Genomic DNA, 27,405 nt, shown 5'->3' with positions numbered 1-27,405 from the left:
GAGAACAGCCATACTTTTATGGTGTTAGATGTTGCTCTACAAAGGGCCGCTAATACGACATCGTTCGGGTGTGTCAAGAATCGTATGAAGGTTGTGAATGACCAATTTCGTTCGATAACGAAATTTTTGGCCAAGGTGTACTCAGAAGTCGAAAAGGAGTGTTCGACTTATATTGACTTAATAGCGGAATGAAAGATATGATCGATAATTGAGACTGATACACTTTCATATCTCGTAAGTGATCGGATCATGTTGACGAAAGGGATTATAGTTTCACGGTAAACAAACAAGTTTTGTTTTGTCATATCACATGACATTTTTCGTCATATGTATTGCCCTGACACATTGCTAGATGTTAATCTGGGACGGCGAGTGTGAATTGGTGATAAATTAAAATGATGTTTTAATTTATCAATTTTGATTAGATCAAAATAATATTTTACGTCGTTAGGTATCGTGATCGGGAACTTGATGGGTCACATACAAAAAGAGAATTGGAAGATTTTAGTTTGTCAATTAATTAATTTAACAAGCGCTGGATAAATTAATTAATTGGGTTGCTTATTTATAGTCCTGAATTAATTAATTTGATTAATTCATTCATGGACCGAATTTAATTAAATGAGTTAATTAAATATTGAATCAGGTCAGGCCAAGCTCATTTGGACTTATATAAATACGTGGGTAGGGTTTTCAATTTATAGAGATTTTCATTATTCTTGCACCACAAGAGGAAAAAACCCTGGTGACTACAATCTATTCTCTATGTGGAATTCCATTGGAGATTGGATAATTGGACAGTTGTGAGTGTCAGATTAAGGTTGCTGGAACAGAGAAAAAGCAAATGAGATTGCAAATCAAGAAAAAAAGGTATGACTTTTATCACAATTCCTATCTAAATACAAAGAAGATTCCTAGTGGGAATTGAAATTCATATTTATTTCCGCTTTGCATGATAAGTAAATTCACAATAGTAGTATCGAGCCTATTTTGTATTTGATAGGAAATGATTTACATGTTGATAAAATCAAAAGTTGATTTACTCATGTTTATTCTTGAATCTAGTAATGGCGGCAGCCGCTGCACTCAGCAACGGCATCTGTTACCCTACAGGCGACGGGCTATTGTCGCCCCTACAGGCGGCGGTCTATTGTCACAGCTGGGCATGTGGTGCCGGTGAAGGAACAAAATAATAAAAAAAAAATTGGGTTAGGAATTGGGGAGAGTTGGAGGCCCGGAGGGGGGGGGGGGGGGGCACCTCTCATGCAATTTATGAAGTTGCAGGCCCTCGCATGTAATTTGTTTTGCGGAGTTGTCTTGCAAATTTTAAATAAAGGACTTGGCATGTAAATTGTTTTTTGACTTTGAATTTTAAATGAGTTTTAAAGTTATGATTTTAATTGGGTTTGATCCATATTTCAATTTGGGCTCAAAATTAATATTTTATTTAATATTTTTGTTAAAATTAGATTTTAACTTAAATATTTAATTTTACCCTAAATTTAATTTTGCTTTATCTAGGAATTTTGTCCTATATTAAAATATTAATTCAATTTTATTAGAGTTGGACTCTAATCTAATATTAATTAAAACTTGATTTTAATTTATTCCCCAATATATACTGAAATTAGAGTAGGACTCTAATTTAATAATTAATTAAATTTTGATTTTAATTAAATTATCTCACCCTAAAAATTTTAAAGAATTAGAATTGGACTCTAATTTAATATTTAATTAGAATTTGATTTTAATTAAATAACTTCGCCCAATAAATATGAAATTAGATTTGGACTCTAATTCGGGATTTAATTAAAATTTGATTTCAATTAAATAGGCTCGCCAATTAAGTTAATTAATTAATTATTTTGATCCATTTATTTAAATGAGTTTTGAAGACTATAATTGCTAGATTCTTGAGACATTCCATATAATATTAGATATTGTATAAGAAACATTTATGTGATGAATGTCTATTAATGGATGATTATGGACTCGACCATGGAGATGTGTTGAAAGGTCCATTTAATTTTTATCGTTTTATGGGCCTGTGAGCTCTAAATTGTTTTGGACATATGAATCCGTTATTATTATTGTTGTTATGAACCTGAGAGCTCTTAATTATTTTCGACCTGTAAGTTCATTGCTATTATTATTATTATTATTATTATTATTATTATTATTATTATTATTATTATTATTATTATTATTATTATTATTATTATGGGTCTGCAAGTCCAATTTTATTTAGGATTGCATGCCAACTAGTATAGGATACATGTTGTAGCTGAAATAATTGAAGGTGCAAGAAAAGGAGGAAACTATGGAGATGATGCATTGATATTGATTCAATGCTATACCCTCTAGGAATTGACCAACTAGTTTTCCTCTTGGCTCCGAAAAACTAGATAGAATAAGTCCATAATTATCTATACTATTATATGTATACTCAATTAGATAAGTTTTAGAGACATGTTAAGCTAACACATAAGATGTATGAGGACAATAAGTTGTCAGCTTAATGATCTGGGAGTTGTATAGAGATACAATTGATAATGATCTGGGAGTTGTATGAAGATATAATTGATAATAGTATATACCCAAACCTTTTATTAAGATTTGTTGAGTACACTCAAGATCTTGATATAACAGATGAGATCCCAGCCCATTGGGAATCAAATGTGAATTCTAATAATTTATGTACGAGGGTCATGAATTTATTTTAAACAGTGGGAGCACGTTCAATTAATGTCCATATTAAATTTGTGCAATACATTACAATACATATTAATTCTTTATTTTTTGTCATTTACAGTTTTTGAATCACGAGTAATCATATGAATTTGAGAGACATACTGGATGCCAACAAACTTATCGGATCAAATTTTCGCGATTGGCACAGTAATTTGAGAATTGTTCTCAAGCATGAAAAAATTGGGTATGTCCTTGAGCAAACCCTTCCAGGGGTACCTACTGAAAACTCCACTGAGGAAGAGGTGGCTGCTTACAACAAACATAGTAACAACGATAACACTTCAGCATGCGTGATGTTTGCAACTATGTCATCTGAGTTGCAGAAGCAACATGAGAGTATGTATGCTTACACTATGATTTTCATCTCAAGGAGTTGTATGATGAACAATCACGTGTGGAGAAATATGAGACTTCCAAGCAATTGTACCGATGCAAAATGGCAGAAGGATCTTCAATCAGTGCTCATGTATTGAAAACGATTAGCTTCATTGAGAAATTGGCTCAATTGAATTTTATCATGGATCATGAACTGGGTGTTGACTTGGTTCTACAATCTTTACTAGAGAGTTATTCACAGTTCATCATGAACTTTAACATGAATAAGATCGAATGTACACTCTTTGAGTTTGCTTAATATGCTTAAGACTGTCGAGTCCAATATCAAGGCTAGTACTGGGCATGCCTTAGCCATTTAGTCCTCTAAGGGCACTAAGAAGAAAACTTAACAAAAGGAAGTTTTAAGAAAACATCCAAGAAGGCTTAAGGTAATAACAAAGTAGCCAAAACTGGCAAGGACAATACCAAAGGTCATTTGAAGAGGAACTGCAAGGCTTACCTCGCAAGTTTGAAGGAAAAAAAGTCTTCTGAATCTTCTACTTCAGATATTTTTGTTATCGAGATTAATATGTCTTCTTTATTAGCTTTTTGGGTACTAGATACTGGATGTGGATATCATATTTGTATAAATATGCAGGGATTAAAGAGAAGCAGACCACTACAGAAAAAAGAAGTTGACCTGGGAATGGAGAATGAAGCAAGAGTTGCTGCATTAGCTTTAGGGACATACTTCTTACCATTGCCTTCATGCTTAGTATTAGAATTAGAAAATTGTTATTTTGTTCCCATCATTACAAAAAGACATGAATAATCTTCAATTAATGTTAAGAACAATCGTTATTCGTTTTATAAAGATGAGATCTTTTATGGTTGTTTTGTGCTACAAAATAGAATTTATATTCTTGATATTGAGTTATATATTATAAGTATAGAAAATAAGATAATCTAAATAATATATATATCTGGTATTGCTGACTGGGTCATATCAACAACAAATGCATTTTCAAGTTACATAAAGATGGATACTTGGGGTCAACTGATTTTGAATCATTTGACAAATGTGAGTCGTGTTTATTAGGCAAAATGACTAAATTTCCTTTTACTAAAAAAGGAGAAAGAACTACCGAACTTCTGGGACTAATACATCTGATGTATGTGGACCCATGTTAATCACCGCTAGAGATGGTTTCTCTTATTTAATCACATTTACTGATGATCATTTTAGATATGGTTATGTATATCTAATGAAGTTTAAGCATGAAGCACTTAAAAAGTTTAAGAAATTCAAACTTGAAGTAGAGAAACAAACAGGTAAAAATATTCTCACGCTAAGATCAGACGAGGTGGAGAATATTTAGAGGGAGAAATTTTAGATTATCTAAAAAAGAATGTGATTCTCTCGTAGTGGACTCCGCTATATACACCGCAACATAATGGTGTATTTGAACGGAGGAATTGTCCTTTATTAGATATGGTAGATCAATGATGAGCTTTGCAAATATCCCAAAATCATTATGGGATCATGTATTAATTGCTGTGTGCTACATTCTAAATCGTGTCCATCTAAATTGGTCAACAAAATTCCATACGACTTGTGGAGAAGAAAAAGACCCAACTTATCTCATATGAATGTTTAAGGCTGTTACGCTTATGTGAAGCAAAATAAATTGGATAAGTTTGAGGCTAAATTCGATAACTGTATATTTGTGAAATATCCAAAAGAGACAATTGGATATCAGTTCTAAAATCCCATTGAGAAGAAGGTGTTCATCTCAAGATATGTCATATTCCTAGAGAAAGAACTTGAAGAAATTCATGAATCCACAAATACCATTGACCAATTAGATGAACCTGAGTCTGATCCCACACTTGCTAAGGGGCAGACACTTGATCAGGATGTAGAGACTCCTGAGGACACTCTAGCTCAGCATAAATCAAGTAGGATCATTCGACTTCCCAGAAGGTATGAATTTACGATTACTAATCAAGTATTGTTAATCAAGGATGATGAACCTACAAATTACGCAGAAACAAAGCCAAGTGTTGACTCAAAGAGATGGCAAGAAGTCATGGACTCTGAAATGAACTCAATGTATGAAAACAAAATTTAGACCTTGGTCAACCTTCTTAGTGGGATAAAACCCATAGGTTGTAAATGACTTTACAAGAAAAAGTTCAATGTGGATGGCAACGTCTATACATACAAAGCAATGCTAGTAGCAAAAGTTATACACAAAGATAAGATGTTGACTTTGATGAAACCTTTTCGCTTGCAGCTATACTAAAGTCCATTCGGATTTTGCTTGCAATTGCTGCATACCATGATTATGAGATATAACAAATGATGTCAAAACTGCTTTCCTAAATGGAAACTTATAAGAGGAGGTGTACATGACACAGCTATAAGGTTTTGAATCCAAAGAAGCCAACAAGATATATAAGCTTAATCGAATCATTTATGGATTAAAGTAAGTCTTTAAGAGCTAGTATCTTCGTTTTGATGAGATAATAAAAAAGTTCGACTTTATAAAAAATGAAGATGGACCATATGTTTACAAGAAGATAAGTGGGAGTGCAGTTGTATTCCAAATATTATATGTCGATAACATATTATTAATGGGAAACAGTATCTCAATGCTTCAATCGATAAAATTATGGTTGTCAAAAAAATTTTCCATGAAAAATATAGGAGAAACATCGTATATTTTGAAAATTAAGATCTATAGAGATAGATCTAAAAGATTGCTTAGCTTATTCCAATCTTCATACATAGACAAAATCTTGAGAAGATTTAACATGTAAGAGTCCGAGAGAGGTTTGTATCCTATGTCACATGGGATTTACCTCTCAAAAGATATGTGTCCTAAAATATATGATGAAAGGAATCATGTGGATAAGATTGCTTATGCTTCAGTGCTAGGATCTATTATGTATGCAATGCTATGTATGAGACCAGATGTTTCATATACTCTAAGTGTTACGAGCAGGTTTCAAGCAAATCCTGGTGAGAAACACTGGATAGCGGTTAAGAACATTCTTAAGTACTTGAGAAGGACTAAAGATATGTTCTTGATATATGGATGAGATAAACTAAAGGTCCATATGTATACTGACGCTAGCTTTCGATCTCATAAGAATGATAGCAAGTCTCAATCTGGATATATGTTTACTCTTAAGGGAGCGGTTAGGTGGAAAAGTTTCAAATAGGAGACAACTGCTAATTCAACAATAGAAGCCCAGTACCTTGCTGCTTCCGAGCAATAAAGGAAGTTGTCTAGATCAAGAAATTCATTAATAAACTGGGAGTTGTTCCCAACATTGTTGATCCCATACCTTTATATTGTGATAACAATAGAGCTATCGCACAAGCGAAGAAATCGAAATTTCATCAACAATCCAAACATGTGCTAAGGCGATATCATCTCATCAGATAGATTATACAAAGAAATGACGTAAAGATAGAGCGAGTTCCCACAAATAATAATATTGCAGATCCATTGACAAAGCCATAGTCACAACAAAAACATGATCGTCATGTGGACGCTTATGGTATTAGATACATGAGTAATTGGATCTAATGCAAATGGGAGTTTGTAAGTGTTATGCTCTAAATCCAATCGATTTAGGTTGTAAGCACTTTTAATATGTTTAATGCATTTATTTTGGCAAGATCTATTATTTATTTAAATTAATATTCTGATGAATAATATTAAATAATAGAGTCCGAAGATTCAAGTTTCAATAATTTGTTAATCACAAGGAGTTGTGATTGTGAGATATAAATTACATATGATTGGATCTTAAATAATCCATAGTTGTAAGTAACAACGAGATACGAATATCGTTATTACGGATAGACCACCACGTGTAACATTTCTTACTTGTGAAGCAAGTAGCTAATCTCACAAGTTAAAGTGTGATAGCACTTAAATGAACACGTTGATGTTTTGTTATAGAATAAAACAATGGAGACTCCCTGAGAGATTCCACATGGATAACTATCTGCGTGTCAGTGGTTAATCTCTAGCATTTGATAATGAAATTAATCCTTTGACTTGAGGTTGTCATGGTGCCTTGTATGAGGATAGTCACGCTTTGACGGTGTTGGATGCTGCTCTGTCAAGGGCCGCTAATACGGCATCATTCGAGTGTGTCAAGAATCATATAAAGGTTGTAAATGACCAATAGAGGATTCGTCACTCTTAGATAATAAGAGATTATGATCCATAATTTATTCAATTAAGTTGATAACGAAATCCTTGCTCAAACTGTACTCAAAAGTCAAAAAGGAGTTTCCAACTTATATTGACTTAGTAGTGGAATGAAAGATATGATTGATAATTGAAATTGATACACTTCCATGTCTCATAGTTGATTGGATAATGTTGACAAAGGGATTATAGTTTTACAGTAAATAAACAAATTTGGTTTTGTTATACCACGTGACATTTCCTATCACGTGTATTGTCCTAACACATTGGTAGATATCAATCTAGAATGGCGAGTCAGAATTGGTGATAAATTAAAATATCAAAATAATATTTCACGTCGTTAGGTGTCCTAATCGAGAACCCGATGAGTCGAACACAAAAAGAAAATTTGAAGATTGTAATTTGTCAATTAATTAATTTAAGCGTTGAATAAATTAATTAATATGGTTACTTATTTATAGGCCCGAGTTAATTAATTGGATTAATTAATTCATGAAACGAATTTAATTAAATTGATCAATTAAATATTGGACCGGGTCGGTCGAGCCCATTTGGGCTTATATAAATATGTGACTAGGGTTTTCAATTTGTAGAAATTCTCATTATTCTTATTGACACAAGAGAAGAAAACTCTGGTGACTACAATCTATCATCTTTGTGGAATTTCGTTGGAGGCTAAACAATTGGACAGCTGTAGGTGGTAGATTAAGGTAGCTGGAATAGAGAAAAAACAAAGGAGTTTGCAGATCTAGAAAAAGTTACGACTTTTATCACAATTCCTATCTAAACACAAAGAAGATTCCTGGTTGGAATTGAAATTCGTTTTTATTTCCGCAGTGCATGATAAGTAAATTCTCAACAGTTGATGGACAATTTCCAATAGCGAATAGAAGGCGGATTTAGATAGAACATTTTTCTACCCTTTCATAGAGTTAACGGAAGTTATAACTAATTTAGAGGGAAATTGGTTCATGAATTGCTCATCAGAATGGTTGAAACCAACTAAGAGCACAAAGAATGGTTTAAGGTTAATGGATGTTTTGCCTGATTTGGATTGCAAGAGTATCACTAATGACATGTTAGATTGGTCGTGGAAAACTGCATAGCAAGTTAAAATGGCCTTGCACACTCATCGGTTGAGGGATCAATGGTTCAACAAGGCAATAAGTATCTCCATGATTAAGTTGCATGATGTTTTTGTATCTTGCCAGGACCACGATGACAAGTAAAATTTGGGTTTGGCAATGCTGGTGGAATGTGTTTTATTGATTGTCGGACATTGTTGTTGGCGGACAAACTAGAATTTTTTCCTCTTAGGGATAATATTTGCAGTACATGTTGTTTAACTTGTTGACATCGTTTAATCTGTTGACTTGATCTTTGAGTAGAAGGGCGTAGAACGCTAAGGAACAAGAAGAGAAAGATAATCAAGTACAAAGGGGTTAGGTTCCCACCTTACTTTCAAGTATGTTTGCAATGTCCATGTTACTTTTCTTGTTTCTTTCTTTACATAGGTTTGATTTGAAACATTTACATTTGTTTCTTTTGTAGTATTGGATATACCAAGATTGGAAATGCCTTCGCCGTTCAAATGCATGATTGAATCTCATGTCTTTTAATATGGGATGCATACTTGCAGCCACTACAATCACAAAATTTTTGGTATCAACATTGGTACAACTTAAAAGTTAACAATGATAGATGAAATAGTTCAAGTCTCTATATATTGGTAAAGCATTTGTTAATATATGTTTATGCTTCTCTTTCTAAGTTCAAGTAACAATTGTACTTTGCCCCACATTAGACTAGGCACCCATTTGCGCATGTCTGCCCTAGTCCTTCCAGATGATGCACCACATGATTTGCTTAACCAACTTGTATTGAACTGGCAAGGATTTGAAGATGAGCATGAAAAAACTTCATTGGTGTAGATATTTGTGGAGGAACCGGGAATGTGTTGTCTTCATCGCACAATTTTGGGGTTCTCTGAATCACAGTACTTCATATCATGATCGAGTTTACTCCTCTCCAGTTGCAGACCCTTTCCGGACAAGTAGCTCGCCACAACACCAACAATTCACTCACTATGGTAGCAGCAGTGTCCCTCAATATAATATGCCTCTCCCATCATTGGTTTACATCTCATCTTCTCACAATCTAGACCTGGCTATGGAGTACGTCACAAGAGAGCTAATGAATATATACCTTATTAGCTGGGCAAAGGAAAGCTTTTGCGACAGATTTGTCCGTTTATACCGTGGGTATGTTTGATCAATATACTTGTCGGGCAACGAAGCATATGAATACATTGATGGTTGAAAAAAGGACAGGTTTTGCGACAAAACTAGAGTTCATCTCAGGTATGTTTGAACGATATACTGCTTCGATGATGGAGAAAATGAAAACAATGATGTGATAGAGCAACGCTTTTTGATTGAGTTGCATGGTAGCAGTCACAGTTCTATATTCTAAAGCAACATGTAGACACAACGGGCTAGGACTTAGACAGTACATTGACACGAGAAGTGATGCCATACAGTCAAACTATAATAATATATTGGCCTCAACATTGACTGATTTGCAAGAACCTAATAACATTAAAAATATGCTTAGCAGGATGCAAGTTTAGCTTTTGATGGGGCAAGGTATTGGCACATTACTGCTGAGAATACATCAATAAATGTACCATTGAGTGGAGGATGTTGCTATTGTGTTGTCTAGAGGAGTGGAGGATGTTGACAAGCCTCACCCCGATACTTGTCGAAGAGAAAAGAATAAGTATCTAAATCATGCAAGAGCCCCTATATGGTGGATCCTCCTAGTAAACAAAATAAGCATGGTTCGAAGAAGAATATGAAAATTAATAAATTTGAAGTGCCTTTGTTGTGCGACATTCATCCATCACAGAGTCGGCCCTGTGCGAGATTTTTAATGGTGCCCCCTTCAAAGGAATAAAACATATATTTAAAAATACATATTTCAATAATATTATCTCATTGCAAAAATATGATATTTAAACATATGTGTATATATATATTTATTTATTTTTACTATACACGAACAAGAAAAACATAAATAAAGCTCAAAAGCATCTTTTGAACTTCATCAAAATTCATATGTCATTAACAAAGAACCATCCAAGCCACTAGCCTCTTCGTGCATTTCCATACAAGCAAACCTTATATATATATATGGTTTTACTAGTGGTACATCGGGTGTACCTAATGGTGTACATCCCACTCACATGGACGAGGGATCCATTCGAATAAAATATCATTTCTTTCACATGGGTCCCACACCCATGTGAGTGAGGTGTACACCATTCGGTACACCCCATTATATACCACACTACAAGAAATTTATACTTCCCCTACAAAGTTTATTTGTAGGGAAAGGTTCATACTTGTGGGGAAAAACATTTGCGGACGAAAAAGTTTTGTAAGCAAGTTTGTAGGGCAAACATCGAGGGAAAAGGTATAAGACGACAAATTTTTGAAATTTGTGGGCTAAAGCTTTTCCCTACGAACCATTTGGAGATGAATACAATATGTTGCGTAAGTTTTCTCCAGACAAAATAATTCGTCTGCTAAAATTAATTTTACCTACAAAATGTTTCACTTTTCCCTACAAATCATGTTGATGGCTAAATTGTATTTTTCCCTACAAATAATTTTTTTTTGTATGGAAAGGGTACTTGTTCTAAAATGGTACATATTATTTTGTAGGCTAAACTATTTTTCTCTACAAATATTTTTTTGTGGGGAAAGCACAATTGCAGGATATTATGAAAGAATTCATAGGAAAAAAAATTAAATTATTTTCATATATTTTATTTTTTATTTATATTGTAATAATTTTTTTAACCTTATTCAAAATAATATAAAAACACAAAAAGATAGTGTCAATCAACATAACGTCAAATCCAAAAATATTTTATCAAACAACAAATAAAAACCATTTACTAAGTATCATTACATCTAAATTTAAAAAAGCATGGCAAGCATGCTCTATATCTATAATTATGCACCTAAAAAATAGAAATCTTTATCCTCATGAATTAGATAGACGGCAAATCCTCCTATTCTATCAGGTAGAAGATCATAAAATTAATCCTATTGCTCCTAACTCGAAGATGACAATCGTTGATCCTGATTCGGCATTTGCAGTCCTCCAGGCAACACCCACACCTAGAAAAGATGCTACATATTGAGAGATGTGCTTCAAACCTATTTAAGAATAAAATTATGAGTAAAATAACCTATACAAAAAACTTCGTTAGCATCAGGTAATTCTTCAAATGGAATAGGACATTCGCTAAATACCTTCGAAATGAAGACAGGACAAGAAGAGGCCTCTTCAGTATATCTCTTATTCATAGAATCAAGGTATAAGACATCAGAGAAGCCTCTGTTCCATTCTCTGTTCAATGATTCAAAACCTACAAAAGTTGTTAACGTATTAAAGCAATAAAATCTTCTACAAAGCAATAAATGTCAAACAAGTGAAAGAGGAAACTACGAGGTTATTATGATCATCCAGCATATATTTTAACGGAGCATAATTTGTAATGCTTTTGACACCTCCAACCCCCACTTGTGCAGAACGATGAAATTCATCCTGAACATATAGGTTCAAGGGTGTTGTACCCTCCTGTTGGGAAATATTCCAAGATGATTATCAAATGTTACAAATGCTATAAATGGCAGAAAAAAACTTGTAATCCTTTATAAACAGAACTAGTATGGCTTTGATACCAAGTGAAATTTGGGAAGACTGAAACCTAATTCTGTTCCAAGTAGAAATTACAAAGATAAATACAATGTAAGAATTGACTTCTAGAAAGCTTAACAGCAAACCATCCTATCATCCTAAAAATAGACAGAAAAATTAGGAAATATCCCACTCCATATGAATAGCTTATTTTAGAAACAAATCCAATTCAACTATTCTAACACGCCCAAACTATATGCAGAAGTTTTAAAGCAACATCAATGATAACAATAACAATAGGAAGACATATGTTGCTTTTCCATCTTTTATGCGCATATCATGAATCATTCTTTAGAAATACGCCATTTTTTTAAGTTCATAGTCAATCACTATATGATTGCTCCAACAGCCATACACTTTGGATATTTACATAAGTTGAAATATCAAAGTGCGAAAAAGCGACTACCAAAATATAACATTGCTGAAAGGAAAAATACAACTGAATTTCAAAGTTCAAACAAACAAATGTCATGTCCTCATAAACTAAGATGCTGATGCAACAAAACTTAATGCTAAAAAATGGAAATAAAATAAATTAGAAGTATGTAAGAACACATTTAAGTTAGACTGCAACTGCACATGTATAAGTGTATGTATAAGGAGGCTTATCCACCAAATATAAAGTGTATTATACATTACCACAAATTGCAGTTGATACCAAAGTTCTACAGCCTATGCAATCCTAAGCAATAAACCAGTACAAAACTTGTAATCCTTTATAAACAGAAATAATGTTTTGTGTGGTCATGATCACTTTGACAGCTAATGACAAGTCAGGGTTCAGGGTTTTTCTACCCAAACTTAAGTTAAAAAGTGTACCAGTATCTCTGCTTATTTGCTCTCCAAATGCAATTACTGGAAGAGCTGAGGCAAAAAGGATATAGGTAGTTGGAACCAGTATTCTGGTGCATAAGAAAAGAGGTGTTTGTTAGAATTTGTGTCTCAGGAACTCTTATTATTATTTCACTTTTTTCTGTACCTTCATTATAAAAATTGTTTTAACCAGAGATTCGACGTACCCGAATCCTGAACGAATTCCAGCATTCCAATCTTGCTTATAATAAATACAAAAGTTAAAGGCTCAATTTCACAATCAGAACTATCATAGAAAAAACAGTGAATTAAAAGACAACAAAATATAAATCACAAATATTACACCAAGATTGATTCTTTTCAGGTATATAAAAAATAATGAATTTTTCAATAGTTTATACCAGCAACCAAAAATGAATACACTATGTTCACCTATGTTTCAAACGTTGCCGTTAAACTAAATACAAATATAAAACTAAATCAAATCAAATTTGAAAAAAACCACAAGACTTCAAATCCCCAGCATCCACCGGAAGCTAAAACTAAATCAAATCCGTTCACCCAAGACTTCTAATTCATCGATTTAAACCAAAAAAATATATAGGATTGATGGTCATACCTTGAATACGTCTTGAAGAAGAACTCAAAATCTATAGTAGATTTAGCCGAAATTTGTTGACCCAAATCGATATTATGCGATTGAAGAAATTGGAATTGCAACCACCAGATCTACAAAAAAGTTTGTGGCTAAATAAATTGGAATTAGGTTTGGTAGCCACGGATTGAAGCGGCAAAGAGGGAAGAAACTTTCGGTGAAATTTTTTGGAGGCAGTCGATTTTTAGAGAAATATTTAAGGCAAGATTTTGGACAAATAAAGGATAAGAGAATTTTGATGTGAGTTTTGGAGGGACTAAAGATACAAATAAAATTGAAATTTTTTCCCGCTAATCATTGTCCTACAAACATGTCAATTTTTTTGTAGGCTAAAAATATATCTTGCCTTAAAAATTTTATTGTCAGGAAAAATTATAATTTTTTGTGGGCACAGATCCTTCCGCTATAAAAAACTTTGAATTAAATCATAACCCTACGAAATATTTTTTTTTAGGGAAAAGTGCACTCTGCCTACAAATCTCAATTTGTCTTCGGAGTGTAAAGCTTGAAATGCAACAAATCATGTAAAAATATTTCTTCTCGCATTTTTAAAAACAAACTCATTAATTAAAATTTCGTAATCAATATTTTCTAGAAAATCTTGCTCAATAGATATCAAAACTAATCCATTCAATCGTTCTTGTAACATGGTTGATCGTAAATAAGATTTTAATAACTTCAATTTTGAAAAAATTCTTTCAGCAAATGCAACAGTAACAAGAATTGTCAATAATATTCTATAAGCAATACATGTATTTGGAAAGCAATCTAATCTTTATTTCTTTTGGTAAAAGATTTCGCAAAACTTTTAACTCTTGAAATAAATCTTCGCCATCAAGATCGCAAAAATTTACATGTCTTAAAATAATATCAAGATGATCACAACATGCTTTCAAATTAGCATCATCAAATGAGTTTAACTTGTTAGAAGAAAATAGAAGTCCAATTTTTATTTATTTTTTTTCCATATGAATTGAATTGATCAAACCTCTGTTTAAGTAATCCAATTTCTTGATCTACTATATAAAAGAAATAATTGATTATGAAAGAATCTTCAAATAATTGTGCATCGTCTACAGTAGCATTTTCATCAAAATGTTTCTTCCTATGAATTATACGTTTCACTTGAAATAAAGGATTAATTTTCATTTCAATGGCAATTTCTTTAACAATATTTATTGCATCATTGAATCCAATTTCCCTATATTTTTTTAACAAAAGCAATTAGCCTTTTCACTTCCTCAATAGCAACGTCAATAAACATATCATTAGATTGCAAGCTTTTACTAATCAAGTTAACAACATACAATATCTTATACCATATGATCATAGCTACTAAAAACTCAAAATTTCCAACATAAATATTTAATTATAAATAAATGTACAACTATAACAAAAAATTTTTGGTGTCCCTACAATTTTGAGGCATGTACGGTCGCTCAACTCGTGTACCCTCAGGACTACCTCTGTCCATCACTCAGTAAAAAGATAGATGAGTGGTCGGCGTACCTGTGTAAGAGAAGGATTTAATAGGAGTTAGTTACATGTGCAATTATACGCTCATTCTTGTACTGAACCTATTTGAACTAACCACAACTTACTCTTCGATTGATAATTTGATAGTATAACTTCGTGGTTTTGTTTTATATTGTGGCAAATGGAAAGTTACAGAAACTCTCGAGTTTATATAATTCGGTTTCGGCCCCGCACGAATCACTATATGTCTTCCACACAATGACCAGATTTTGTTTGATCACTTCACAAAACTGACAGATGCCTTTGCGATTCTGAAACTTTAGGTAGTAGATGTGGCTCGACTTCTTATGTGGAGGTATTTGCAGTTTATCCCATGCTTTTTTACCCCCGTCTGCCTCCATTATCTCAAATTATAGTCTTCTCTCTTATTTTCAATTACACAATCTTCCATAAAATAATATTACATGCAAATCGAAATTTTTTTTTCTTTTTCAACCACATATTCTCCAAAAAACTACTATTCCAAAACTTATAAATCAAAATAATGGAGGCCAAATAGGAGCTTAGAAAAACATATTATTATTTATGTCCAATTTTGTCTAGTGGTAGAGATGAGTGGGAACAACTGACGGTGGGCATAGAAATGGATTGAGAGCGATATCTTGTTGATAAGAGTTTGTTAATTAGTGAATTAGGTCAATTTTGGGCTCCAAATTTAGCGGCACTCGTACTTTAACTTTAACGGGACTAAGCATATTCACGTTTTACTCCGTAAGATGATTAACGTCATATATTTATTTATCGAAAATCATTTAGAATTGAATAAAATATTTGATATCAAAGTAATTCACTTGACACTATAAACTAGTGAAGAATTTGATTTGGAAATTGCTAAAAACTTATTCCACATAAGAAAGTTAGAAAACTTTGGTGTGATTTATATACCAGAAATTTGGCAATTGGATTTGGACTCCTAAGGATACTAATAGCTTTTGGAAGGGAAAAGATCTAAATCCTATTGGATTTGGACAAAACCTACACACGATTGTCGCCATAACCATGCGGCTAGTTCAGCTCATCATGGCATGAGCACATGCCCTTGTTCGAGTCCGATCCAGTTCGTGTTCAGGTGCTGAAAGATCCTTGCACTATATTATCTTTTTGGATAAAATTTATTTAAATTTTGGGCCAAATTGTAACTAATCAAATTTTTTAATGCTTAATAAATTTTTTTTTAATGATATTTATTATTTTCTACCGTTGGCTTTTCCTGGGTATTTTCAAGTCTAAGTCGATTTATAACCAACTTAATAGACGTAGTGTTTTATTCTAAATAGAGTTGTCTGTTCAAGCTTGGAGAGCTATTTGAACAATGACGACTATTTTGAAAAAATTTGAAAAATATTTGAATGGCCACGAACGAATTTATAAATAGTCTGCCCTGCTATCAGAATAAATACAGGTTTTCATTGCAAACTTTCTCTACGTTGAATTTCATTCTCTATCTCTCGTTTTGATATTGTTCTTCAAGTGAAAATACTTCATTAAATTCGTGGAATTCTTACAGAGTACTGTGCTACTTCCATAGGAGACAATTTCTTCTATGCTGAGAGATGATTGTTGAATGCTTTTAGCACCTTTGAAAGTAGCAAATTTTTGTTCTAAGAAAACATAGTGAAGTCGGTGGACTAGAATTAATATTTAGATTTGTTGATCATTTCGTTAATTGTTCAAATTATATTACGGTAATTCAATCAGTATAGTATCAGATTGCTCGAAAGGGAATTTATACTTCGAAAATAACAATCTTAAAACGAATTTGTTATTTTGGTATATTCTATTTCTATTTCTTATTGTTTATCTTCTAGCCCTTGTTTGAGCCTTATTCTTTGAAAAAAAAAATACATTTTAAAAAAATAATTTGATATTATTTTAAGCACACATTCTTCAACAAAAAAATATTACACGTAATTATTTTTCATTATTTTTTTACCATACATTTTTATCAACATACTATTCAAAAATACATTTTTATGAAAAGAATGAGACTCAAACAAGGGCTTAACTGTGTTTTTGAAATGACAACTTCTGGTACTACACTCCCTAATATGACCAAAGAAAAACTCGAGAAATTTAATGGGTTAGATTTTAAGTGTCCACGACAAAAAAATGCTTTTTATCTGACAACACTAGGTTTGGAAAAATTTCTCAAAAAAGATGCACATTCATACTGATGAGTGCTCTACACTCATAATATTTATGCCACTTAATTTGTTATTTTGTTACTCTTTAGAGTGTTTTAGAGCTTTTTATTGTGTGTTTTGATGTTGTGATGTAGGTTGATGAAATTGAAAGAAATAAGCAAAAGTTGACGAAATTGGAGAAAATTGCTAAATTGTAAGAGATCCAAAGTTCGAGGACTAAAACGCAAATATTGAAAAGTGGTGTTGAACCTCACAATGAAAATCCGAGCATGCTAGGAGTCAATTGGATGAAAAAAAGATGTCAAAGGGATCGAATTTAGTCAAAATATGATCACAAATCAATTTCCAATCGAAAAGTTGTGCTCCGGAATTTCAGCCTCACATTGAGACTCATTTTTGACATAGCAAACGATTGAAGCGAAGAATAATATCTGAAGAAAATTTGTACCCCTTTGAGTTAGCTTTCTAACGAGCTTTGAATCACCTCAATTGGACATCAGACAAGAAAGTTATGCTAAAAATACTGAAAGATGCGCAGAAAGAATTTTTCACCCGAACCGGGTACCATGGCGCCGCCTATGCGGGGAAACGTATTTTGATATTTTTGGATTTCTTTCTCGGCCCATTCCAACCCAAAATGGTCCAACACTTGAGGAGACTATAAATACTATCTAAAAGACCTAATTAAGAGGGGAAAACAAGCAAGGAAAACTGGAAGCAACCGGCAAGAACACGTGACTGGAAAGAGGAGTTTAGCCGGCCAATTGCAAAAATTTGGAGACAAACCCATGGTTGGTCAATACAATTAAAGAAGAGGAAGTTAATTGAGAAAATTTGGCAACAATGGAAGAAGAAATCGAGAGGCAAAAACGAGTTTTTCTATTCCTTTTCTTCTCTATGTTCTTTCTTATTAATTTATTCATGTCAGTTTTCTCAATTATGAACTAAACAATTATTCTAGGGATGATGTAGCCTACTTGAGATATGTTTGGATTCCGTTATAATTATTTCAATTGATCTTTCCTTTTTATTTATTTATGCTGTTTGTGCTGCGCTTTCAATTAACTGGCCACTAATTGACTGATTTGGTGTTCTAAATTTTAGCTCTTGAGAGAGGCAAATTTAGGCGTGACCTAAGACAACATAACCTAGATTTCGTAGGTTTCGAGAGAAAGTGCGATCTTTGAGACTTGTTTTAATTAAGAACCATGTGCTTGATAATTTTTATATTTTTAATTCGGAATAGAGATATTGGAATTAATATATAAAAATAGATTTTATTTGGCGCTCGAGAGAGGGAAATAGAATCACTTTAGTGTTCTTGCCTATAAATTTTGGGAAGATTGATATAAATAGTTATACAGTTGAAAAATATTATCGAATGTACGATGAAATCATTCCCTAGGCATTCATAATTTGATAAGAAAATTCATAATTTGCCCTCGTTTACTTGCATTGTTCATCCTATTTAATTTTAATTTAGCATAAAAATATTGACTCAAAATTTGATCGTCTAAATAAAGGGAAAGCTAAAATAATTATAGTACTCAATTGATTCGAATATCAATCCTTGTGGTTTCAACATCCTAACTTCTTTACTATATTACAAAACTTGATACCATATACCTGCGGTTTAAAAATCACATTGCATAAAACGCGTGGCACATACGCCAAAAAAGAAAGTGATGTTAAAAAATTGGCTGCGATTGACCCAAGCATTCAAATTTTCTATGCAAAAATTATGTAATCAACGGATTGGACAACACATCATATAATTGTGTCATCACAAACCTCGTGCATCCATGTCGTAGCTTGTGATGTATGAACAAGCTGGGATGTGAGATACAATGAGGTGAAATAGCCCAGAGTCGAACTTCATTTCTGGTTGTATGTTAGCAACGGTTGTTTTGACACGTGTAAGACACGCGTTGGGTTGTCAAGACCCGACCTTTGATGGTCGCCACATGTCATGATCGAAGGGCTAGGATTTAAGGACCATTGACCTTCCAAGGACCCTATAAATATCCCCACTTTTTACTCAATTTTCACTTTTTACTGTCAACTCTCAGTAAAAGAAGCTCGAGTTCGAGGATAGTGGGTTGTGAGAGACCATTTAAAGAGGTAAGAGTTCGAGGCCTTAAGTTATTAATTATTTGAAAAGTATCACGTCGAGTAGCAACAGTAATATGGGATCGAGTGATAGTGAGAGCAGCTAACCCTCTAGGAGCTCGAACACTAGTAGTAACCCTGAAAACCTAGGTACGTCCCTTATTCCTATGGCCATACCTATTAAATTGCATCTCGAGGGTGAGGCAGTATTGACCTACCCCAAAGGACCTACTAAGTATAAGGAACATGTAATCATTAAGACGACCCAAGGGTCGGGGTCATGCCTCTGTGTGATATAAGGGCCCCCGAGCCCATTGAGACCGTACTAGGTGCTCAAGAGAGAGATGACATTTTTAGAGATGCCCTTAAGGCCAGGCTTAGGTGGCCTCTTCACCCCTTCTTCATCCATTTCTTGACCTCTTACTATTTGTGCCCAAGCCAGTTAGCCCTTAATGGATGGAGGTTATCGGTCTAGTCTTTATCTTGTTGAGCCTAGACTCGATCCTTAAGGATGGTTTTTGACATGAAGTTCTCGCCGAGGTATAATTGCTTTGTATACTTGTTCACAAAAGGGTGTGTTTAGGACACCAAAAACCTCGAGCTCAGTTAGGTGCTGGAAAGATCACTTCTTCGTGAAACCTCAGGGGCTGCCTGAGTAAGACGATGCAAACCTTGAAGGCAAAAAGCCATATCCCTCACCCTCAGTCAAAACCACGCCAACAAGCTCAAGCCACGCTCGAGATCATGGATTTGGAGGAGACCCGATCCCCCAAAGCTCACTCAAGGAGTATGCCAAATGCTCGTTGATCCAAAGCATTGTTGACAAGTATGAAAAGTAGGTCGATCTTCACCAAGGGGTCAAAACCCTTGAGCTCCTCAACCTAAACGTATGATCTCAACCTTGAAACTACTTCATCAAATTTTCCATTCACTTTTCATCTATTAATATTGAGCTTAATGTCCATTTTGTAGACTTTGAGCCTTGCTCAAGGCCTAACCTTGAATGGCCTAAATGTCTCGAGCAGGCTAGGAGAGCTCAAGGAGATGAATGAACAAATAAGAAAATGCGCTCTCAGCTCGAGAGAAAACAAGCCAATGCCATGGCCAAATCTGAGAAAAGCCCAGAATGAAATTGAGGTGGCCATAGATGATGCTGAGGACGCCAAGCTAGAGTTTTACAGGCCAAAAAGGGCTTCGAGGATGAACTGGCCAAAGCTCGAGCTCAAGCCATCGAGGATTTCAAAAAGTCTAATGAGTTCGAGACAATGCTGGGACAGTACAGGTCAAAATCCTATCATTACAGCCTGCGACTAGCTCACTCATATTTGCAGATGAAGCTCCATGATGACTTGAAGCCAACGATCGAGGAGCTGAAAGCAGTGAATGAGCTCGGGCTTTCGGCCTCCAAGGTCAAGGAGGAGAATGATGACGAGTTGAAAATAGTGTTTGTGCATGTTACTTGTATATCTTTTTATTTGTTTTGTTCATCGTTGAGGTACATACGTAGATGTAGATCGTGCATATTATTTTTGACAAATAGCTCGAGCGTGTTGTAATTCTCTCACACAAAGGTCCAGCTCTGAGAAGCTGTAAAAATATTTAGAGATAAAATCTCGAGCATAGGTCATTACGTAGCACGAGCTGTATACTTTCTTAAATCTTAACAGGTAAGGTTCGAGCATTTTAGCTCTCCATTACTTTGATGAAGCAGCTCGAGGATGCGTATAGTTAAACTTTCTAATTAATAGTTCGAGCGTGTCACTTATCTTTTTATATTTTTGACAAATAGCTCGAGCTTTTGTTAACTGCGAATTTTTAACTTGCATTCATTTGATGAGTAGCTCGTACATTGTCAATGGTTCTTGACGTGATCCTGCCCGAGCTTGAGCTTGATATTTCTCAATGTTATGGTGAATCTATATCGAAGGTTATGCCAAACCTTAAGTGTCTCTATGCTCGACCTCATAATTTCTAGCTACATGCGCAAAGCACGGCCTTATGCTAGTTTGAAGTATTTGTTGCATGCGCGGGTAAACCCTTGTGCTAATTTAAGTTATTAGCTGCATGTGCGAGGCACAGCCTTACACTAATTTGAAATATTAGCTACATGTGCGGGGCATGACCTTATGCTAATCTGAGTTATTAATTGCATGCATGGGGCACAACCTTAAACTAATTTGAAGTATTAGCTGCATGCGTAGGACACGATCTTATACTAATTTAAGTTATTGACTGCATGCGCGGGGCACATTCTTATACTAATTTGAAGTTATACGGAGAAATAATAATGTAAAAGCAAACCCTTGTATCTCAATAGAGTAAGTGCCCAAGGGTGTCCAGGCCCAAGCTTCTGGAAACAAAAACTGTTAGTGTACACAAGCCTGAAATGCAAAAAGTAAACTTCCTATGAGCATACAAGCCCGGAAAAATGTAAACCAAGAAAAAATCATATAGTTACGGCTAACTATTTGTGATAAATTTTTAGATTATTGGCGTTCTAAAGTCTCGGGAGTGGCTTCCCTGAAGTATCTCTGAGACAATAAGCTCCGCGTTTTAATCTTCGTATGACTTCGAAAGGGCCTTCCAATGATTGCCAAGTTTACCTGGAAGATGTCCATCTGCTTCTGATCTTCTAAGGACCAAATTCCCAACTCTAAACCTCATTGGCTTGACCTTGCTATTGAAGTATCTTGTTGTTTTGTTCTGATAACTTGCAACTTTAAGTGAAGCTTGTTCTCTTACTTCTTCAAGTAGGTCAAGATGTTCAGTTGTCCACACTTACGAATTTGTCTCGAGCCTCCTCAATATAGGAAGGCTGACTTCAATTAGGATTGTAGCCTCCAAGCTAAAGGCTAACATGAAAGGGATCCTGTCAGTTGCTATTTAAGTGAAGTCCGATATGCCCAAAGCATGGAGGGCATCTTCTCAAGCCAATTACCTCTAGCATCCCCAATCCTTGTCCGAAAATCTTGCAGTATGGTCTAATTGGTTACTTCAGCAAGGTCATTGCTCTAAAGGTGCAATACTGAGGCGAGACGATGATCAACCCGAGGCGATACTGAGGTGAGACGATGATCAATTCTGAGGTTAGAACAAAAATTTCTAAATTGTGAATTGTTAAACTGTCTCCTATTATTTGTTATGAGCACCTTCAGTACCCCAATCTGCATATAATGAATTTCTATATAAATGATCTAAGCTTAGGCTATGAGATTGTTGCTATGGGTTTGGCTTTCACTCACTTTGTAAAATACTCTACTCCAACCACCAAAAATTTCAGTTGTCCTTTGGCCAAGGGAAATGGTCCGAGAATGTCAACTCCCCCACTGCTCAAAATGTGTTGAATAATAGATGAAAGTTAGCTCTTCAGCATGTGTGTATGATATTGTCAAATTTCTAGCACTTGTCACACCTTCTTACATAATCTACCGTTTCCTTTTTTATGGTTGGCCAGTAATACCATACCTCACCAGTTTGTAGGCAAGAATTTGAGCTCCTTGATGATTCCTATACATACTTTCGTGAACTTCAGTCAGGGCTTGGAGAGATTCACAGGGTGTGAGACATCTTAGGTAAGGAAGTGTAAAACTTCTTAGAAACAATACTCCTCCAACGATGCAGTACTTTGGTGCTCGAGGCCTAATGCTCCTCACAGCCCGAAGGTCAAATGATAGGTTCCCATTCTTTATGTATTCAATTATCAAATCAACCTAAGAGGGCTCAAGTCAATATCCGTGATGCTTGGCTTCTGGCTTATGCTAGGTTCCGTTACCATCATCTACTCCCATGAAGATGAGCCTTAATAATGCATCAGCTTTGCAATTGTCAGCTCTGGCAATTTTTAGGATTTCACAACTCTTGAATTGTTTCCAAAGATTATGCACTCTTAAACAATATAAGCTCATCTTTTCATCTTTTCTTTCAAAAGTGCCCTCGATCTATCCAACCACCAACTGTGAGTCACTAAAGATTTTGGCGTGTTCTAACTCGAGATTGTTTGCAAGTTCTAGAGCTATAAAAACAGCTTCATATTCTGCTTCATTATTAGTGAATTTGAATTCGAACGTGAGTGCACATTGGATTGCTATAGTTTTGTTTGAGTTGTGATGTTGAACCCGACTCCTGAATCCGAATTATTGATGCTCCATCCACAAAGATTTCCCATATTTTCAAGGTCATGCTCGAGTCCTTATCCTCCGGCCCCCAAGACCTTAGGGTGAACTCTATTATGAAGTCGGCCAAGGTTCGCGCCTTAACAGCAGGTCGTAGCTTGAACTCTATGTCAAATTTACCAAGTTCAATTGCCCACTTCAATAATCTTCTCGAGACGTTTGGCTTCTAAAGTATGTGTCTACGGGGTTGATCAGTGAGTACAACAATTGGATAAGACTAAAAGTATTATCGTATTTTTCTAGCAACTACTACCAAAGCAAGAACAAGATGTTCGACAAGTGTGTACCATGTTTCCACATCAAGAAGTACTTTACTTACTTAATAGATAGGTTGCTAAACCTTTCCTCTTTCTTTCACCAACACCCTACTCACTGTATTTTGAGAAACGGCCAAATATAACAACAAAGTGTCTCAGAGTTTCGACTTTGTAAGAACCGGAGGCGTTGCCAATGTTTGCTTAAGCTCTTGGAAGGATAAATCACATTCCTCATTCCAATCAAAACTTTGATTGCCTCTAAGTACTTTGAAAATGGGGAAGCATCTGTCTGCTGCTCGAAATAAAAAATCTGTTCAATGCTGCCATACGACCTGTCAATTTCTGAATATCCCTTGTTATATTAAAACTTGGATCTTGTTAGGATTGGCCTATTCCCGATCCCACTCCAAATGCGCATTTTGTTAGGTTAAGTTTTATGTTGTATCTCTGTAGTGTAGCAAACAACTCCTCGAGATTATAGATGTGATCATTCACTTGTTTGCTCTTAACCACCATATCGTCCACATATGCTTCAATTGTTTTCCAAATCAAGCTGGTAAAGACCTTGTTCATGAGCCTTTAATATGTTGCCCCTGTGTTCTTCAATCCAAAAGGCATGACCTTATAATAGTATATGGCCAAATCGACTATGAATGAGGTATTTTCCTAATCTTCTTTGGCCATGAATATTTGGAAATATCCTTGACTACATTGGCAAGCCAATCAGGGTATTGTACAACTCGAATAAATGGTAAGAACTGTCTTATCCTCTACTTAACAGGTTTTGCATCCAAATTTACATTGAGTCTATGTATTGCTACTTTAGGGTCAATCCCAGGCATGTCTTCAACTTTCCAAGAAATACATCAATATTACGAGAGAGACAGCTTACAAGTTCAGCCATGATTATTGCATTGAGGTCTCGTCAAACACTAATTTTCCTACCAAGCTTGAGCTTGACCTCAGCCAACTCTTCCACAAGGGCAATTATCCTGTGATGATCAAGCTGGACCTCGAGCTCTGAAAGCTGAATGACATCACCATTGATTTTTGAACACTAGTTACATAACAATGCCGGCCACAGTTTGGCTTCCTCGAATAACCCCAACTCCATTACTTGTAGAAAATTTCATTGTAAAGTAAAAGGTTGACATAATAGCCCTGATTCTGTTAAGTAATGGCCTCCCAAGTATGATGTTGTAAGCCATTGGAGCTTGGACGACTTCAAAGGTTGTGATCTATGTTACCTGTCTACCTTCCAACCCCAATTTCAAGGTCAACCCGACGATGCCCACTGGGGTGATGACCTCGCCTCCAAACCATTGAAGGGGTGTTTTGACTAACTTGAGCTGTTCGATTGAGATACCCATCTAAACAAAAGCCTCGTGAGACAACACATTAGTCGTGCTTCCATTATCCACCAGAATTCTCTTTATCTCGGAAGTGACAATGATGGTTGATACTACCAGCAATCATTGTAAGGAAAAGATATGCCTTCCAAATCCTTTGCTCCGAAGGTAATGTCTTCCGTCGAACCAAGATCTGTCCTTGAGACAGTTGGGGACTGTCTGGTGTATTATTTGCGCCCACTACTTAAGTCTTCCCTCCAACAATGATATTGATAGTATCTGCTGTAGGTTGCTTATTTTTCCAAGCCTCTGGGGCCTTGTTCCTATTTTTGTGGTTCCTTGGGCGCTTGTCATAGGTAACATAAGAGCCCAAAAACCCCCTCTCAATGAGGGCTTCAATTTCACGCTTGAAAGTAAAGAAATCCTCAGTCGTATGCTAATGATCTCGATGAAAATCACAGTACTTACCTTGTTGCGAGTGTCAGGAGGAGATCGCAACCTAGGAGGCCAGTTAAGCTCCTTGATGTTCTTGATCTTCATCAAAATATTAGACCTCAAGGTGTTCTAGTGAGTGAAAGATGTTGAAAGTGGTCTTGTCTTAGCTTAACCCGAGAAATATCCTGTTGTAAGTTAGACTTGTGCGACCTTTTCTAATCGATCCTACTTAATGATGAGGCATCTCTCCTTAGGACCCTGTTCTCCTCCATATTAAAGTACTTCTCAGCTTGGGTAAGTACACTTGTCACTGTCTTTGGAGGAGTTTTTGACAAGGAACATCTTAAATAATTCACACCTTATGGCATATGTCAGAGCTAAGACTACAACTATGATATGTAAGTTCGAAATTTGAAGCCTTTTTTTATTAAACCTAGTCATGAAATCCTCAAAAGCTCCAAGTGTAGTGACTGATGGAGGTGTTGCCTCCCTTGATGATTTCTCCTTAGCAACCGAAGGATCCCCAGTGAAGGCTGGCTAGAGACAAATGAATTTGCTAGAAGATGCCATGAACGTGTGTTAACCATGAATTTTGATAGTGTTTCCTAAAGACGGGCTAATAATCCTACCAAAAATTGTACATGTGGTTTCCCGAGTTTGATGGCTGAGATTGACCGCTAATGAGTTCTTCCAATATTTGAAACAAAGGCGTCGATGCATGTCCTCGTTGCCTCTCCAATACTTAAGTTAGAGAGAGAATTCATGCATTAGGCTATAAATTGGAAATAATAAAAAAACATATCTGAATAATGAGCCTTGGTCATGTATTTATAAATAAATGTTGGTGTTAGAGTTGTAGAATGATTCAACCATCCGTAATCCTTAACCTTATTATGTAAGGTATTTGTGTTATATTCAAAGCGTTCCGTTTGAGTTTGAATCGAATCGTGATAAGTAAATAACAAGGATAAGGGCTCGTTAAAGCTCGGCTCGTGAATGACTCGGGCTTGTCAAATGATGAGCACAAGTCGAGCAGCGCTCAAATCCAAGGAGCCGAGCAAGGCTTAGCTCATTGAGCTCATGAGCGGCTCGTGGTGAAGAAAAATTTGAAATTTTTCAAAAAATAAAAATAAAAAATTCGAGCTTTTGGGTTGGGCTCGGCCCACAAGCTCATGTGTTTAAGGTCGAGTCGGCTTGGTCCATTGCTATCTCTAGGGAATTATAGTCAAAGTAGGATCAACATCTTCTAGAAAGTAGGGGAGAAATTACATTAAAGGACTTATGGTCCAACATAAACGTGTAGGCCTGACCTCAACGTTAAGGCTAGACCTCAATAGTGGGGGAGATGCAAAGGCCCAAGGTTGGACCATAAAAAGGTCGAGTTCGAGTCTAAATGATTTTGTGTCATCACTTATCACATACTATTCTTTTACTGAAAATAATTTGATTACGAAAAGAGAGAAAAAGCGAAAGGCGAACTTTTACCATAAACAAAAATAAATATAAAGCCAAAAAGGAAGTAAAGGTATAAACGAACATGAAAGGTTACTCTCTGGGTAGTTTGTAGCTGTTTTAATATAGAAAAATATTATGTGTACACAGTAGTATTACACCCCCTTCACGTGAAGGAGACCACGAATATTGTAGGAGGGATGTAATGCATTGTCTACGCCTCATGGGCATACACAGCATTTCCCATTTTAATATCACTTAAAGCCAATGTGATGGACCGCCATCTGGTCCTCAGGTTCCCACTCTGGAGCATCTCCCAAACACACGGTCCAACAAGCAAAGAGTACACACATGATATATTTTGGGTAGAAATCTTATGACTGTACCTTCAAATGGGACGCCGTTGGTGCACTTT

At 35.2% G+C, this 27,405-nt stretch overlaps 1 long non-coding RNA gene across 2 annotated transcripts; it reads right to left on the bottom strand.

The window, feature by feature from the left end:
* Positions 1-11,209: 11,209 nt before the first annotated feature.
* On the bottom strand, positions 11,210-13,770 carry LOC111388241. 2 transcript variants are annotated; one of them, XR_002701533.1, is made up of 4 exons: positions 13,088-13,770; positions 11,817-12,970; positions 11,621-11,736; positions 11,210-11,524 (listed from the first exon to the last, which is right to left on the bottom strand). It is a non-coding gene; the product is annotated as an uncharacterized LOC111388241 (long non-coding RNA). The 2 variants fall into 2 exon arrangements; XR_002701532.1 differs by having other exon boundaries at positions 11,817-13,768.
* Positions 13,771-27,405: the final 13,635 nt, after the last annotated feature.

Source organism: Olea europaea, unplaced genomic scaffold, assembly GCF_002742605.1.
Source record: "Olea europaea var. sylvestris unplaced genomic scaffold, O_europaea_v1 scaffold476, whole genome shotgun sequence".
Lineage (NCBI taxonomy): Eukaryota > Viridiplantae > Streptophyta > Magnoliopsida > Lamiales > Oleaceae > Olea > Olea europaea.
The sequence above is the reverse complement of the archived record's forward strand: the minus strand, read 5'-3'. Positions and strand labels throughout refer to the sequence as shown.